Genomic DNA, 18,307 nt, shown 5'->3' on the forward strand with positions numbered 1-18,307 from the left:
GAATTCTACTCTCTTGGTGAAGAAATTTCTCCTCACTTCAGTCCTAAAAGGTTTATCCCTTGTCCTCGAACTATGACCCCTAATTCTGGAGGCCCACAATATCGGGAATATTCTTTCTGAATCTACCCCGCCTCATCCTGTTAGAGCTTTATAAATTTCTATGAGATCCCCCCTCACTGTTCTAAACTCCAATGAATATAATCCTAACTGATTTAGTCCCTCCTCATATGACTGTCTTGCTATCCCAGGAATCAGTCTAGTAAACCTTTGCTGCACTCCCTCCATTGCAAGAACATCCTAACTGCACACAATACTCCAGGTGTGGCCTCACCAATGTCCTATACAATTGTAGCAAAACGTACTTATTCTTATACTCAAATTCTCTCGCAATGAAGGCCAACATACCATTTGTCTTCTTTACTGCTGGCTGTACCTGCGCACTTACTTTCAGCGACTGATGCACAAGGACACCAAGGTCTCGTTGAGTATCCACCCCTCTCAACGTACACCCATTCAAATATTAATCCGCCTTCCTATTTTTGCTACCAAAGCGGATAACCTCACATTGATCCACATTATACTGCATCTGCCATGCTTGTGCCCACTCACTCAGCCTGTCCATATCTTGCCGAAGCATCTCTGCATCCTCCTCACAGCTCACCCTCCCACCAACTTTGTATCAACTGCAAATTGAGATAATGGGCGGGATTCTTTGGAAACAGGCGGGGTGGGCAACTCCAGCAGGAAGGAGTGGCGTGAACCACTCCGGTGTTGGGCCGCCCCGAAGGTGTGGAATCCTCCGCACCTTCAGGGGCTAGGCCGGCGCGGGAGTGGTTTGCGCTGCGCCGGCCAACACAGAGGGGCTTAGAGCCACGCCAACCGGTGCCGAAGGGGCTCCGCCGGCTGCCGCGAGTTGGCACATGTGCGGGAGCACCAGCGTGTGCTGGCATCATCCCAGCGCATGCGCAGGGGGGGTTCATCTCCGCGCCGGCCATCGCGGACCGTTACACCAGCCGGCGCGGAGGAATAGAATGCCCCCACGGCACAGGCCCGCCCACAGGTCGGTGGGCTCCGATCGCGGGCCAGGCCACCATGGGGGCACCTCCCGGGGCTAGATTACTCCGCACCCCCCCCCCGAGGACCCCGGAGGCCGCCCGCGGAGCCAGGTCCCGCCGGTAAGTACCTGTCATAACATACGCCGGCGGGACCGGCCGAAAATGGGCGGCCACTCGGCCCATCGCGGGCCGGAGAATCGCCGGGGGGGGGCCGCTGCCAGTGGCCGCCGACCGGCGTGGCGCGATTCCCGCCCCCGCCAAATCCCCGGCGCCAGAGAATTCGGCAGCTGGCAGGGGCGGGATTCACGCCACCTCCCAGCGATTCTCCGACCTGGGGGGGGGGTCGGAGAATCCCGCCCAATATAATTAGTTCCCTCATCCAAATCATTTCTATATAATGTGAACGGTTGGGGTCCTAGCACAGGTCACTGCCTGCCAATCAGAAAAAGACCCATTTATTCCAACTTAAATCTTAACTGACTGATCACAATCCCCTGTTAAAACATCACATGATCCCGGGAAACATTTTGGATGGACAATTCCAGAGCTGGTTTGCTGGATTCACCTCCCCTTCGCCCCTGAACGTCCCTTGTATATGAGGAAAGCTTCTAAATATGAAATAAGGACAAACGTTGATATTGTAAATAAATTCAAATGTGAGAGGCCTAAAATGAAAACAGAAAATGAACATCAAAATCCGAGAAGGTGAGGAAAGGTTAAAAGTTCATGGTGGCACGCACCCTGTGCTCTGCTGCACAGAAAACTAGAGGACAACACAAAGGCAAACAATTCCGTCAGGGTGCCTTCCAGAATGTTCCCTCCAGTGTCCCTCAGACTTGTTGGTCATATGTGACAATGGAAGAAATAACAAGTATGCACTTTCTGCTCCTCACTAATCCGTTGAGGCAGTCTGTAAGGATATGCATCTCGTCTAGCAGAGTGTCAAAGAATCCTTGTCTGTCGGGAATATTTCAAACTCTTGTTCTCCACAAGCACTAATGGCCAGATTTTCACTTCTGAAATGGCGTCCTGCGTTCGCAAAACATAAGGCCACCCCGTCACCTCAGTCGCAAATGGGTTCACCACGGAAACACCCACTTTGTATATATCACAATTAAGCATATACCATCACAGTCGAAAATGTTTTGTTCTCCTTTTGCAATGCACCTATTTACACAATTTAGGTGGTTCTTACCAGCAGTACTGAGGGCTGTATGCTGAAGTCCATCTCTCACTGACACCACATGAGCATGGGTGTGTCTGTGCACGGCCATAGTCTGTAGCATGCAGCAAATCATTACTATCGGAAGATCTTTACACGGGAATACTGTAGAGCTCCTCCTGAGAAGTCAAGACACCTGTAGCGCATTTTGAGAATTTCAATCACGTTCTCTATTATATTGTGGGCCAGCATATGTGGGCGGCACGGCGGCACAGTGGTTAGCACTGCTGTCTCACCTGGGACCCGGATTCAATTCCGGGCCTGCGTGACTGTGCGGAGTCTGCACGTTCTCGCCGTGTCTGCATGGGTTTCCTCCGGGTGCTCCAGTTTCCTCCCACAGTCCAAAGGTGTGCAGGTTAGGTGGGTTTACGGAAGATAGGGTGGGGTAGTGGGCCGAGGTAGAATGCCCCTTCAGAGGAACGGTGCAGACTCAATGGTATGAATGGCCTCCTTCTGGGCTGTCGGGATTCAATGGGCTGTCCATGGAATCATACGGCTATTGACATATAGAGCTGCTCAGGCCTGTTTGTAGCCATCCAAAAGGAATCATCAGCCACCTGCTTAATGGATAACCCTTTGTCCCCCAGAACCCTAAACCATGGACTCTGTGACAGAGAGTTTGAAAAAGCCGAGGCAGCTGTGAATTCGTCAGGATAAATGGGCGTGGCAGCTTTGTACACAGACGTGCAGGAACGCCTGGCTGACATCACCCACCACCCACACATATTCGGGGAATGGCAGGAATTCCTGTTCAGAAAGGTATCAGGGTGATGTGTTGCTGCCCCCTGTGGTGACCTGGGTGCAGTCGATAATCGCCTGCGCCTGAGGGAAACCCGCTGACTCTGCAAAACCCGTCGCTCGCTTGAGTCTGAGATGTGACACTCATCGAGAACTTTTTTTAATAAGTGTTTTTTATTAGGTTTTTGAACATAGTATAGTTACAGTTTTGTACACAGATTAAAATATAAATAAATATATAGAAGAGGAAAAAAAACTGGTAGGATATTGTGCATGTGGTAGTCTGTGTAGAGGTATTACGGTACCTGGTAATGCTGGAACACCATTGGTAGATATTGTATGTTTCCTATTGGCCAAGCTGTATGGTAGCTCTGCCCTGCAAGGCGGGGTATAAGAGCCCGAGCCGCCCCAGCAGCCTTCATTCTGTACCTGAGCTGCTGGGGGAAACATCTAGCTTATTAAAGCCTTCAGTTAGACTACAACCTCGCTTTAGTGGCCATTGATCGTGCAACAGTGCACTAGCTCAAAAACAGCAACTCTGTACAGTTAGCAATATTATTTTAAACACATAAGTAGGCACCTGTTTGTAGGGGGAGGGTAACTGGGGAGGTACATATACACTTGGGTGCCGGAGAAACAATTACATTAGTTATGCCCAGTACAGAGAGGGCAATACGAGAATGGATCTGGTGTTGGCGTTGTTACTTGCTTTTACTTCCTTTGTCAGACTGGCGAGGTTCCATTTGTGGATCCCGTTCCAGTCATGGGCTATTTGGATCACCCATCGGGAACTCAATGTCCTCCCTCACGCCAGAAAAGAGGGCATCGTGTGATTGACACGATGCAGCTGTGCGTGGTTGGCTGGGAGATTCCCCAGAGCTCCTCCGGCTGAGCATTGGGATGATTGAGCCGGCAGAATGAAAATTCAGAACCATGGTGACTTTGAGAGCTACCGGTCAGGAATGAGGCTCAGTAGAGTATGTTTTGAAACCCAGGTGGACCGTGGCACATACATGTCTGACCAATGCCTGGTTTCACCTGAGCTGTCTTCTGCATTGGTTCTCAGTCATATGATCTCCGCAGTCAGCAGATACCTCAGAGTAAACCTTGGCTGTTCCCCTCCCCCTCCTCTGTGGTGAGCGCTGTGCTGCTTCCACCTCCTGGCCTGATCGCCTCCCTCTGGCCTCATGTTGCTCATGCTCACGTTCCTCTTTTGCGCGAATATGTGAAGCTGCCACCGCCATTTTGCAGCTTTTTCCTGCAATGTGCGTTCTTCCCTCCGCTGACATACTGACCTTGATGCCATTTGGTACCCAGATCATGAGGGGCAAAAATGTCTTCCCTTCCAAGCCCCACCCTCCAACTCCCTTGGGTGATAGCAGCAACCTGATTGTTGAAGTTCTGTGGCACATGATGAAACATTTTAAAGCTATCCAAAAGGATATTGTACAAGCACCGGAGATAAACATTGCCTATAACAGCCAAGAAGCAAGAGCTTGGCTCCTTTTTTTAAAAGTGTATTTTATTACATACATGTTTCAAAACAGGTTACCGCGAATAAATACCCCGGGAAACACACTTCCCAACAATCAACTATTCAGTCTGTACAAATTTGTACCCCCTTTCACCCCCTCCCACGATGACCAGCCCCTCAAACACGGTCACAAACATCCCCCACTTTGCTCAAACCCCCCTGAAGGGCCCATTAACTCAGACTTTATCTTCTCTAATTGCAGGAAGTCGTGCAGGTCACCCAACCAAGCCATTACCCCCAGTGGCGATGCCGACCGCCACTCCAGCAAACTTTGCCGGCAAAGAGCATGGGCCTAGTCTACTAGGGCGTGACTGGCTCAGGAAAATTCAGTGTCATATTGCACCACAAGCAACTACAGGACTCTCACCCGCTGAATTATTGGTGGGTTGTGGTGATACACCACTGTACTTCCCTACCATTGTACATAGTATATAATAGTTGTGCGTAACGTGGCCCTGTAATACTGTGTATTGTACTGTAACTCTGCAGAGGTTCGGTCACTGGTAGGTAACCCGACCTGGCCATGGAGAGCTCCGCCTTAGCCACTCCCCCGGGAGTTAGTATAAGAACCCTCTTCTGGGACAGGCCCTATTCTGTCTGGGGTCGTCTGTGTCAGGTAAGCCTCCCATGTAGTATATTAAAGCCTGAGTTAAAGTCTCACATGTCTTTGTGGTTCTTGACGCTTAGCGCATCATGGGTAGAGGATCAAAGTCTCACCTGGATCTGCTACACCCAGATGTCAAAGCAAAAGTGGGAAGGAGACAAGAAAAGCTGAAAGAGAGACATCATTACCATGCTAAGGAGAGACATTTTAACACGAGTGGTTGTGTTTATATCAGGAATTTTAGCAGCAACCAGTGTTGGCTTCCTGGAGTTATTCTTCACCAAAGTGGTCCAGTATTCTTGGTAGTGAAATTGAACAATGGAAGCGGTGTTTCCAGGCACCAAGATCATATTCGTCTAAGCCTTGACTTAGAGACAGTAAAAGTTCTAGATAACACAATAGAAGGCAATGTGGCTGTGGGAATTCAACAACCTACTACTGCGCCCACAAAGTTCAGCCAATCATCACCAGAGTTGATGGAGTCATCAATGGTACTGTGCAGAACACAATTCCCGAAAGGCCGACATATGATTAAAGCTTTAGTTTTGTTGTATTTCTGTCTTTAAGGATGATTAAAATTTAAATGGGGAGAGAAAGGTGTTATAGAGTATTATTATTATGCATCTTCTTAATTGAGTCCATTGCTGATTCTAGTTCTAATTTTATTCAGTTACTGTTATTTCAATGTTTAAGTAGCTGCTTCCGTTTTTGAGTCCATACTGTCTTTTAAACTTCAAAGAACATTAACTCCCTCGAGGCATTTCAACTATCTTTTTGTGGTCAAGTTACCACGAGTACTCTGCACGGCTCTTACCTGCTTCCAGTCTGCCCACGTTCGGGGGAGAACCCCCACGCTCCAGCCAAGTTATCCCCTAAGCAGCCAGATCATCACGTGACCACTCAGTCTTCAGATATTTCAACTCTCCAAAGTACTCCAGCAAGTTCAGGCCCTTCTCCTCAAACCTGTAAACCCACGAGTTGTGCCTCAGGAAGCTGGGGAATGAAAGTTGCATCAGACCGAAGGAGCCGCAATTTTAAATGTGCAGCTGTCTCTGTGAACCAACAAGCGTGCAAAGTACAACCTCCCCCTGGTTTTCCCTTCCCCACCACCCCCACCACCTCGAAGAAAATGGTGGGTTGGTGAGTTGGACTTCTGGAATCGGGACTCCACTGCCATTTTGGCTACGTTACGGAGACTTTGGGATATATTTGGGATCATCCGTTAGCCGATGGCAAAATCGGGAAAGACGATTGGGCGGAAAATCGTTTCCGACGCCGAAATCGCATGCGCCGATTTGACGCCAAATCGCAATGCCCCAGCACCTCGACAGTGGCATCAATGCGTCCCGGAATGCACATACAGTACACACCGTTTCCATGTCATTAGCGGGTCCGACCTGGTTTTCTCCGGGGCCTTCACAATTCTCCGCCTCTGATAGACCGAGTTCCCGACGCCGTGGTTCACTTGTGCTTTTACAAATCGTGAAACCAGCGTGGCGGCTGCTGAGGGAGAGAGAGAGAGGGGTATGGAAGGTGTCCAACACCACCATAGTTTGCTGACAGTTGTGCCGCTGGCCAGGGAGCTTCTGCCAGGGTCAGGGGCGCAGAAGGGGGATGATCAGGCTGTGGGGTCGGAATGGACGGACATGGAACACAATTGCCACAGCCAGCAAGGCAGCCATGCAGCTGCGCACACAGCTAACAGCCCACTGTGAACTTAGTGCCATGGGTCCTATAGGTGCCCCCCCTCTCCCCCCCCCAGGCCACCCTCCTGGGTGCCCTCTTGCCCATCGGCTGAGTGGGCATGCTCCAGCGCTACCAGTGCCATCTTATTGGCTGGGTTCAGTGTGATTGGGGACTGTAATGTGTATATGTGACTGCAGCTTGTCAGCTTCCCGAGTGTCAATCACGAACCTGACCAATCCCTCACCATTTTTTTCATTGGAATCGATTGTGTTCCACGTGGCACCGGTGCTAGCCCCTCAACAGTAGCGGAATCGGTCCAGGTGTGGAGCCGGTTTCTCTGTTGTAAAAGTCCATGGATTCTGCGTTGGCGTTGTCTCAGAAACTGAGAATCCCACCCCTTCTGTCTCACAAAAATTCAGGCCTGAGTTTCTCTGGTTTGAGAGAGTTCACAAACACCTTTCTCCACTCTGGACCTTGTGTGTATCCGGGTGCCATCTGGTGGATAACTAAGGAATCGTTTGGATGGGTTCGTGAGCAAGAAGGGAAATGAAGTTAATTTGAGAGCTGAAGGTAAGCGTGAATTGGAATTAAGGCCTAATAATACAGAGCACAATCTGTGACCATCACGCTAGGCCATAATGTTCAAAACTTCGCCGGCAGTCCTACCAGACAATATATTTGTTCATTTCCTCAAACAACTGCATTCTGCCCGTTTTCAGTGAGGAGCAGGTTCAAGGGGCGAAATGATTCTTTGCGGCTCTTCTTGCTTATATTCTGATGTTTATTGATCCATTGTGCAAGCCCTGCTGGTTACCAATAGTACAGGGACTTCAGAGTGGAGCAACCTTATGTATCTGAGTGGTCAGCTCCTGTTCCTTTTATCATTCTTTCATGGGATGTGGCCATCTCTGTCTCGGCCAGCACTTTTATTGTCCAGCCCTAATTGCCCTTGAGAAGGTGGTGGTGAGCTGCCGCCTTGAACCGCTGCAGTCCCTGCAGTGTAGGTACACCCACAGTGCTGTTAGGGAGGGAGTTCCAGCCATTTTGACCCAGTGACAGTGAAGGAATGGGGATTTATTTCCAAATCATGACATTGCGTGACTTGGACTTATGGGCGGTGGGGTCCCCATGTATCTGCTGCCCTTGTCCTTCTCAATAGTAGAGGTCATGAGCTTGGAAGGTGCTGTTGAAGGAGGCTTGGTGAGTTCCTGCAGTACACCTTGTAGGCGGAACACAACTGTCACTATGGATTGATGGCAGAGGGAGTGAATGTTTACAGTGGTGGATGGGTGCCAATCAACCGAGCTGCTTTGTCCTGGAGGCGTTGAGTTTCTTTCTCATTGTTCTCATGCAGACAAGTGGAGAATATTCCATCATTGACCTGACTTGCCTTGTAGATGCTGGACAGGTTTTGAGGAGTCAGGTGGTGAATTACTTGCCAGAGGATACCTAACATTTGACCTGTCCATGTAGCTGCAGTACTTATATGGCCAGTCCAGTTCTGTTCAGTTTCTGGTCACCCCCTCAGGATGTTAATATGTCAATAGTAGGGGATTCAGCAATGGTAGCATAATTGAATCATAGAATCCCTACAGTGCAGAAGGGCGTCATTCGGCCCATCAAGTTTGCACTGACGCTCCAAAAGAGCACCCCGCCTAGGCCAATGTCCTGCATGGGACACTAAGGGGAAATCCACCTAACCTGCACATCTTAGTACTATGGGAACAAACCGGAGGAAAGCATGCAGGCACGGAGAGAATGTGAAAATTCCAGAGTCACCCAAAGTCGGAATCGAACCGGGGTCCCTGGTGCTGGGAGGCAGCAGAGTGCTAACCACTGTGCCACCTATTTTGTTACCTGTCTGGTCGGTAACACGTGCTACTCAAACCTTGGTTAGTGGTGAGGTGTTCTGAATCCCGATGAAGAAGATTCGAACTCTTCCAGTAGTAACAAAAGGTTTATTGAGTAACTGCAACAATATTTACATGAGTTCTTTACTTTAACTTTGATACTGGTGATAAGGTTAACAAGATCTAACTATGGTAACTGTACATAACTCCACTGGCCATCTAAACTAATCTGCTGTTACTTTGATCACCGTGCCCGCAAGAGAGAGGGAGAGACCCAATGTGGCTGCCTTTTATACTCCTGTTGGTCCGGCCCTCTAGTGATCATGTGGTGCTACTGATGACACATTAACCCCTTGTGTACATGTGTACATGCACACATAGAGATCACTACACCACCATGCCACCCTAACAATGGTTTCATTGTGAGCATCAGACTTTTAATTCCAGATCATTATTGAATTCAATTTTCACCATCTGCAGCAGAGGGATTTGAACCTGGACCCCAAAGCATTGCTAGTCCAGTGATGTTAACATTACACCACCACCTCTCCTCGTCAAGGGGAGATGTTCAGATTCTCTCTTGTTGGAGATGTTCACTATTTGGCATTTGTGTTGCGTGAATGTTATTTGTCACTTGTCAGCCCAAGCCTGAACATTGTCTAGACTCTACTGCATTTGGATATGGATTGCTTCATTATCTGAGGAATCACGGATGGTGCTGAACACTGTGCAGTCATCAGCGAACATCCCCACATCTGACATTATGATGAAAGGAAGGTCATTGATGAAGCAGCTGAAGATGGTCGGGCCAAGGTCACTACCCTGAGGAACTGGTGCAGTGATGTTCCAGGATTGCCCTCCAACAACAACAACCATCATCCTTTGTGTTAGGTATGACTCCAACCAGTCGAGAGTTTTCCCCCTGATTCCATTGACTCCTGTTTAGCTAGGGCTCCTTGATCCAACACTTGGTCAAATGCTGCCTTGATGTCAAGGGCAGTCACTCTCACCTCTGGAGTTCAGCTCTTTTGCCAATGTTTGAAACAAGACCGTAATGAGGTCAGGAGCTGAGTGGCTCTGGCGGAACCCAAACTGAGCGACAATCAGAAGGTTATTGAGTAAGTGCCGCTTGATAACGCTATGACACATTCCATTACTTTGTTGATGATCAAAAGTAGACTGATCTGGTGGCAAGTGGCTAGGTTGGATTTGTCCTGGTTTTGTGGATAGGACATACCTGTGCAATTCTCTACATTGCCAGGTAGATGGCAGTGTTGTGGCTGTGTCGGTTCGAGGCACAGGTCTTCAGTACTATTGCTGGAATGTTGTCAGTCCCTTGGCCTTTGCAGCATCGAGTGCTTTCAGCCATTTCTTGATATTATGTGGAGTGAGTCGAATTGGCTTCTTGACAGGATGCCGAGATCGATCATCCACTCGGTACTTCTGGCTGAAGATGGTTGAAATTCTTCAGACTTATCTTTTACACTTATCTTGTGCTGTGCTCCCCCATCATTGAGGATGGGGATATTTGTGGAGCTTCCTCCTCCATCATAGAATCATAGAATTTACAGTCAAAGGGAGGCCATTCGGCCCATTGAATCTGCACCGGCTCTTGGAAAGAGCACCTACCTCCCACACCTCCACCTCCCTGTAACCCAGTAATCCTACCTAACCTAAGGGCAATTTATCATGGCCAATCCACCTAACCCGCACATCTTTTGACTGTGGGAGGAAACCGGAGCACCCGAAGGAAACCCACGCAGACAGGGGGAGAACGTGCAGATGCCGCACAGACAGTGACCCAAGCCGGACTCGAACCTGGGACCCTGGAGCTGTGAAGCAACCGTGCTAACCGATATGCTACCATGCCGCCCAAATGTCCAATTCAAGCAAACTGTTTAAATGTCCACCACCATTCATGGCTGGATGTGGCAGGGCTGCAGAGCTTGGTCGCAGAATGGCTTAGCTCTGCGTGTTACTTTGCTGCTTCTGATTGTTTTGATTCATAGAATTTACAGTGCAGAAGGAGGCCATTCAGCCCATCGAGTCTGCACCGGCTCTTGGAAAGAGCACCCTTCCCAACCGCACACCCCCACCCTATCCTCATAACCCAGTTACCCCACCCAACGCTAAGGGCAATTTTGGACGCTAAGGGCAATCTAGCATGGCCAGTCCGCCTAACCTGCACACCCCTGGACCATGGGAGGAAACCGGAGCATCTGGAGGAAACCCAGGCACACTTGGGGTGACACCCAAGTAATCCTGTGTAGCAGCTTCACCGGGTTGACACCTTAATTTTACATATGCGAAGTGCTGCTCCTGGCATGGGTTCCTGGGCTCTTCATTGAACCAGGGTTGATTTCCCAACTTGATGGTCATGGTACAGTGCGGATATGCTGGGCCTTGAGGTTACAGATTGTGGCTGTAAATAACTCTGAATTTTAGCGAATTCCGCTGAATCTTGTTACATCCCAGGCTGTGGCTCTGGCATTCCTTCCAAATTTAAACACTGAGCGATCGCTTAATTATCTCTACCTTCCTCGCCCCTGCAGGCAAATTCAACTGCAACTTGCCCGTCAATTCCAAAAGTTTTGTAAACCACCCCGAGATATCCCTTCTACACCCAGGAAACTCTTAGCCTCTGAAAGAACCATTTTACAAGTCACTCCCTATTAGACTGACAGTATCAACACTTGAAAGCGATATTTCTTTGCCCTCGCTGTCTCAGTTCAAAAATCCCGAGCCAAACAAGGAACTATACTCCTTAAATCCCACCAGAAGAGTCCCCAATTGTTATGGGTCCAAGAATGAGAACCCCAATCTGTTTCGGGATTCCGGAAGAGAACCCAACTTTTTACTTTGGAAAGCTTGAGAAAACTAGATTGCATCACAGGGGTGATAACACTGACCAGCAGTCAACTTTTACAGTAAAATAAACTTAAATTTAAACTCAGAATTAAACACATTAGCAACAAAGCTTTACATTTAACAGCTGTAACATCTTTCTTGCTTTCTAACCCTGCCTCTATATTATATGTAATAGATAGAGTGGACGTGGAGAGGATGTTTCCACTAGTCGGAGAAACGAGAACTCGAGGCCACAGCCTCAGACTGAAGGGACGATCCTTTAAAACAGAGATGAGGAGGAATTTCTTCAGCCAGAGGGTGGTGAATTTATGGAATTCTTTGCTGCAGAAGGCTGTGGAGGCCAAGTCACTGAGTGTCTTTAAGACACAGATAGATAGGTGTGGTATTATCATAACTATCAGCATTATAAGGGTTAATGTAGCACCATGAATAGCCACTAGTGGGAGCTGCAGATACTACTATATAAGGCATGATGCTGGACCTTAGGGGAGAGTGTAAGCAGGAGACAGCTAGTGAAGTTCATCAGAGCAGTTACTGTGAGAAGGTTAAATTATAGTTATACCAGTGAGTGAGATTAACAGTAGGTGAGTGTAGTTAGATATTAAGATCAATTCTGTATCCTAAAAGGACTAAGTGCCGAAACCCAGTTTAGTAGTGTAAATAAAATCACAGCTTTGTTTAAGTAAAAGCTATACTGTGGTATTTGTGGAACACTACACAATCCATCCTAAATAAGCATCACAAAGAACACCACAGCAGGTTCTTGATTAATAAGGGGATCAGGGATTATGGGGAGAAGTTAGGATAATAGGGATGAGAAGCATATCAGCCATGATTGAATGACGGAGCAGACTCTATGGGCCGAATGGCCTAATTCTGCTCCTATATCTTATGGTCTCATGGTTTTACACATATATATATATTCCAATTAGGCAAACCAACATATCTTGAATACCACTCATGGATAAAGATAATCAACCTCGCTTTTTCTTGCTTATATTGGTGTGGACCCTTTTAGAGAAAGATTTCTTCAGAACCAAGCTGAACCCTATCTGTCCAGTTTGGTGTTCCAGAAACCACTGACAAACCTGAACCTTCCCATTAACTCTGCCGCCTGCAAACTGAAAGCACCCCACATTCTTGTGTCTTATTATAAAAGGTTACGTAGCCTCTGCAAAAAAAAATGAACGATTCTCTCCCTTTGTAATCACAGCAAAAATACTAAATGCAAACATTGAAATGTGAAAATTTCTCACATCCGTCACAATATAATGTGATTTTATAAGTTTTATGAATAAAGTATATTTTTGAAAATAAGCTCTTATCAGAGCTTATTAACAAATTAATTACTTTTAATGAATGCCACTTGCTTTGAGCTCAAGCACGGCAGCCATTTTGTGCATGGCAAGGTTCCACAAACGGCGATGGGATGAAAGAACAGTTAAACTGTTTTTGATGGTATTGATTGAGGGAAGAACGTTGGTCTGAACATCTGGAGAGTTGTTTGCCATTCTCCAAAAAAGTGACATGGTCTGGATTCTCCGCAACCCGACGCCAAAATCGCGTTTGGAGACGGGGCGGAGAATACAGGCGGGATTCTGTGATCGTGAGGCTAAGTGTTGACGCTGTCGGAAACACCGTTGCATTTCTCGACTGCGTCAACACGGCCTCAGGATCAGCAATTCTGGCCCATACAGGGGCCAGCACGGCACCGGAGCGGTTCACGCCGCTCCAGCTGCTGATCCCGGCGTAAACTGGGCGCCACGGGATCTGTGCATGCGCAGTGACACCGGCGCCAACGCACACATGCACAGTGGCACCGGCGCGAATGCGCGCATGGGCAGTGGCTTCCTTCAACTCACCGGCCCCGACGCAACATGGCGCAGGACTGCAGGGGCTGGCGCGGAAGAAAGGAGGCCGTCAGCAGGAGAGTATCCACCAGCTGAGACCAGTGTTTGAGGCCTGAATTTGCATGTTTGTATGTATGTATGTTCGTAGTGGCCTGAAACTCAGAACCGCATAAAATGGGATGCGTAATGCTCTTTGGCTGCAACATTAGTCTTGATCCATGGACACCAGTGAAGAGATCTGATGGAAGGTATGGAATGGCTCAAAGTTCAGGGTGCCCAAGATTTGGACACCGCTCCAAGGACAGCAGCAGTGGTGAGGATGTCCCCTACACAACCTTGGTGAGGATGGTAAGAGCACCCAATGATGCAGGGTAAACATCTTCTCATTGTGAATGGTTCATGAGATCCCAAAATTAGCTGATTTCAAAAGTGTTTCCGCCCGAGCATAATTATGGAGAAATCCGCCTGAAGAAAGGAGTCCCAGAGGCAACAATGGGAGAGAGAATAGCTGCGAGGGAAGATTTGATTAAGACAAAGAGGAAGATGGAAGGAGCTCAACACCATCCAGGACAAAGCAGCCCACCTGATTGGCACCCAATCCACCACCTTCAACATTCACTCCCTCCACCACCAACACACGGTGATAGCAGCATGTACCGTCTACAAGATGCACTGCATCAACTCACCAAAGCCCTTTAGGCAGCGCCTTCCAAACCCTCGACAGCTACTATTTAGAAGGACAAGTGCAGCAGATGCATGGGAACACCACCATCTGGACGTTCCCCTCCAAGTCACTCGTCATCCTGTCTCAGAAATATATCACTGTCGCTGGGTCAAAATCCTGGAACTCCCTCCCTAACAGCACATTGGGTGTACCTACACTACAGGGACTGCTGCTGTTCAAGAAGGCAGGTCACCACCACCTAGGGGGAGCCTCCCCACAGGGACCCCTGTAATAGGGAGAGCCCTAACGGGGACCCCCTGCCTAAAGGGACCCTCTCCACCGACCGCCTCCCACACACACACAGAAAAAGGACCCCTGGCTGGAAGCTAGAGAGTAGTCCAGGCAGGGGCTGTGGGCCTAAAACCCTAATGTTTGTAAAAAGACCACACCAAAGAGAGGTAAGTGCATTCCAATCACTCAAGCGTGTCGTTTCACTGCACTTATTGAATTTGGGCTATCCCCCCCTCCCCCACCCTCCAGGCCATCTAGGGTGAGCCACCACTGCTGTGCCCCTGGCACCACCCTCTTCTCGCACACCCCCACCCCACACCCCTCAACTCCCACCCCCGCATGCAGCCCCCAGCAGGCGGATGGGTAGGCAGTGCTGCATGAGGATGGGCCACCCCCTCCCCAGGCCAGTCAGGATGAGCCACCACCTCCATGCCCCTGACATCACCCCGTCCTGCACACACCTCCGCTCCCAGAGGGCAGTCGACCCCCAGCCGCCCAGCAGCCCTCTCGCAACCCAGCCAGCACTACACGTCAACACCTGTATCTGCCATGGCTGGGTGCCCTGCACACACAGGCTACCAACTGCAGACCACCTGTGCATTCCGCATCCGATCGTCCCACACCATGCATTCTCTGTCCCCCAGGAGAAAGCTGCCCATAACTGCTGGTGTGGGAGAGGACCGGAGGTGGTCCGTCGTATCTGCAGGTCCTCACCGTCACAGGGCAGAGGGCGATGAACTTGGCCGTTGGGTGGGAGAACAGGCAGCCCCCGGAGTTCAGCATGTGATGTCCCTATGGCACGTGTATCACCCCTCACCCCCAGCGATCTCACCATGCGTCCTGGCTTTTGTCTTGCAGGATCACTCCCCGATGAGGCTGGGCCCTCTGGGGTCCCTCACCCCCAGCCGCAACCCCGCAACGCCCCAGAGAAGCAGTCTGGGGACGACTCCGACGTCTCGTCACCCTTGTCACCCACACCCTCCACCACCCCAGAGACTGTCACCTCGATGTGTCATTATAGCGAAGAGGCTCCTACGGCACTATTTAGTGCACACATCACACATGCTGCGGGACAGCAGGTGGACGTAGGAACGCCCGAGGGGGCAGGCGGTCGGGGGGGGGGGGGGGGGGGGGGTGGGCCTGAACCCAGGGACTAGCTGCCGTCCAGATGGATCTCGGGCTTCTGGAAAGGCGGTCTCAGCAATGCTGGAGATGCAGGTGCAGATCCGGGGCCTAGAGGAGGAGGTCAGCAACCTTCCTGCGCCTGCAAGTGCAGCTGGAGGAGTTCAATCACCTGTAGAGCAGGAGGCAGTGTCGACAATGCATGTTACACAGGCCAAAACCAAATGGATGGTGTCCATGGTGGAAGCCTTGGGCGCATGTGTCATGGCCATGTGACAAGATGTCCAAGGCCTGGGGCACATTGTGCGGGCAGCGGCTGAGGCGCAGGACAGGGCCACATGGACATTAGTGCGGCGTCCCAGAGCTTGGCCAGGCACAGAATGTCATGGCTGCAGGCGGTGAGAGCATTGGCTGGATGCTGGCTGTCCTGGAGCAGTCCCAGAGGGACGTGGCACAGTCCCAAAGGGACTCTAGTCGAGACGGAAACGCGCCTACCGTACTGGCAGCGGCAGGCGATGGGGGAGTCCCCAGAGCTCGCTTCAGCCACACCTCCATCCCAAACAGTAGCCGGGGGGGCCATTGAGCACCCTGACGTAGGAGGAGGTGATGGGGCCCTGTAGGGGAGGTGCTGGTGACTCCTGTAGGGGAGTTGCTGGAACACCGTAGCGTCTCTGAATCCCCCCCCCCCCCTTCTGTCACTGGTGCACAGTAGGGCAGCACAGTAGCATTGTGGGTAGCACAATTGCTTCACAGCTCCAGGGTCCCAGGTTCGATTCCGGCTTGGGTCACTGTCTGTGCGGAGTCTGCACATCCTCCCCGTGTCTGCGTGGGTTTCCTCCGGGTGCTCCGGTTTCCTCCCACTGTCCAAAGATGTGCAGGTTAGGTGGATTGGCCATGCTAAATTGCCCTTAGTGTCCAAAATTGCCCTTAGTGTTGGGTGGGGTTACTGGGTTATGGGGATAGGGTGGAGGTGTTGACCTTGGGTAGGGTGCTCTTTCCAAGAGCCGGTGCAGACTCGATGGGCCGAATGGCCTCCTTCTGCACTGTAAATTCTATGATAATCTATGATAATCTAAACACAGATAGGCAGTGGACAGAACAGGGCGACACCCAAAAGCAGGTTGGACACGTCCAGGCCCAGTCGTTCCAGAGGACAGCCGCCACAGGGGACCCAGGTCGTAGGACGGGACACAGGCTGCTTCCACATCTAATGTACCGTCTGGGGAACCACCTAGATGGAGCATTAGGACACAAGAGATTAGAAAGGTAGACAGAAGTTACGTTGGCACAGGTGCAGCACAGAGGATAGCGCTAGGGGCGAGGGCACATTTATTGTACATTGCACTGTCACAACTAAGCACCTGTTCACTGGCGTTCCAAACTGCCTCGGTCCTCTATCACCCTCGGGGGTGGCAGGGCCGGGGCCAAAGTGTTGGGGGGCGTCGTGTGGTAGGGCCTATCCAGTGAGTGACTCAGCACCGCTCACCACCGGCTTGACCCCCCCCCCCCCCCCGCATTCCCCAGACACTATCCTCACCCCTTCCACCCCATAAGCTCTGTGGACCCAAGTGATGGAATGGCCATGAAGCGCGTTCGCAAGGGCTGCTGCAGCCAGGCAGAAGGAAACCATTGCTAGCTGAATACCGATGCCCATTCTCTGAGGGGGGAGGAAGGGGCAGACATGTTAGCATGGTGAATACTCCTGTGCTCATCTGTGTCCAACAGGCTACATGGTGGTGCTGGATAGTGCCGCAGCCCCAGCCCCAGCACTAGCCTCCGCATGCCCCCCACACGTCCCCCCCCCCCCCCCCAACTCTCCCTCTTGGCAGGAATACCATGTCAGGGTTACGCTCTGTGGCCCCTGTCCGGTGACCTCCTTGGGTGGGCCGTGTGATAGCCCGCCAGTAGGGTAGCACCGGAGCATGGGGTGGGGGGTCACCGTGTGCCCGCAACTGCCTTCATGATTTGGTGACGTGCGTGGGCAGGGCCCACAGATGGGGTTGGGTGATGGGGGGTTGGCAGCTGTTGGGAGCAAAACTGTAGTGTGCTGTAGGTCCTGTGTGTGGCAGGATGGATGGGAGCAAGGATGCAGTAGGCAGGCAGTGCTTGGTGACAGCTCGTGGTCCAGCGGAGTGAGCTAGCTGATAGTGTCACTGGTGGGGTCTCTGCCCTGCGAGGGGCAGTGTACCAAGTAGGGTGCCAGAGGCCATGGTACATGTATCTAGCAAGTCACAATGTTATATGTAACTGTAAATGATTGCGTGGTCAGTACAGTATATTTTAAATCTATTATTCATTTTAATATATGAACAAACCTGGAAAGTATTTTAGACTGTGATGCCACATTCACATAGAATCAGTACAGTGCAGAAGGAGGCCATTCGGTCCATCCAGTCTGCACTGGATCTGTTCTGAAAGAGCACCCGAACTTGCCTCACTCCGCCACTCTATTCCCGTAATCCTATAACCCCACCTAACCCGTACATCTTTGGACTTTGGGAGGAAACCGGAGCACTCGGAAGAAACTCACGGAGACACAGTGAAAAGGTGGAAACTCCACGCAGCCTGTCCCTATGGCCAGAATTGAACCCGGGTCCCTGGCGCTGTGAGGCAGCAGTGCTAACCACTGTGCCACCATGCAGCCCCTTGTTGTGCGTATTTTCCATCTTTTGAATTAGCTGAAGATTTAATGTGAATCCCACATATTGTCCAGTGAGCAATTTACCATAGCTATATAGGAACAGTTCCTGACAGAAACTGTTCAGCCATCTAGGCCACCCACCCATAACATTCCGAACAACTCGGAATAACATTTGTGAGCAC

This window comes from Scyliorhinus torazame, chromosome 16 (assembly GCF_047496885.1).
Source record: "Scyliorhinus torazame isolate Kashiwa2021f chromosome 16, sScyTor2.1, whole genome shotgun sequence".
In the NCBI taxonomy this organism is placed as follows: Eukaryota; Metazoa; Chordata; class Chondrichthyes; order Carcharhiniformes; family Scyliorhinidae; genus Scyliorhinus; species Scyliorhinus torazame.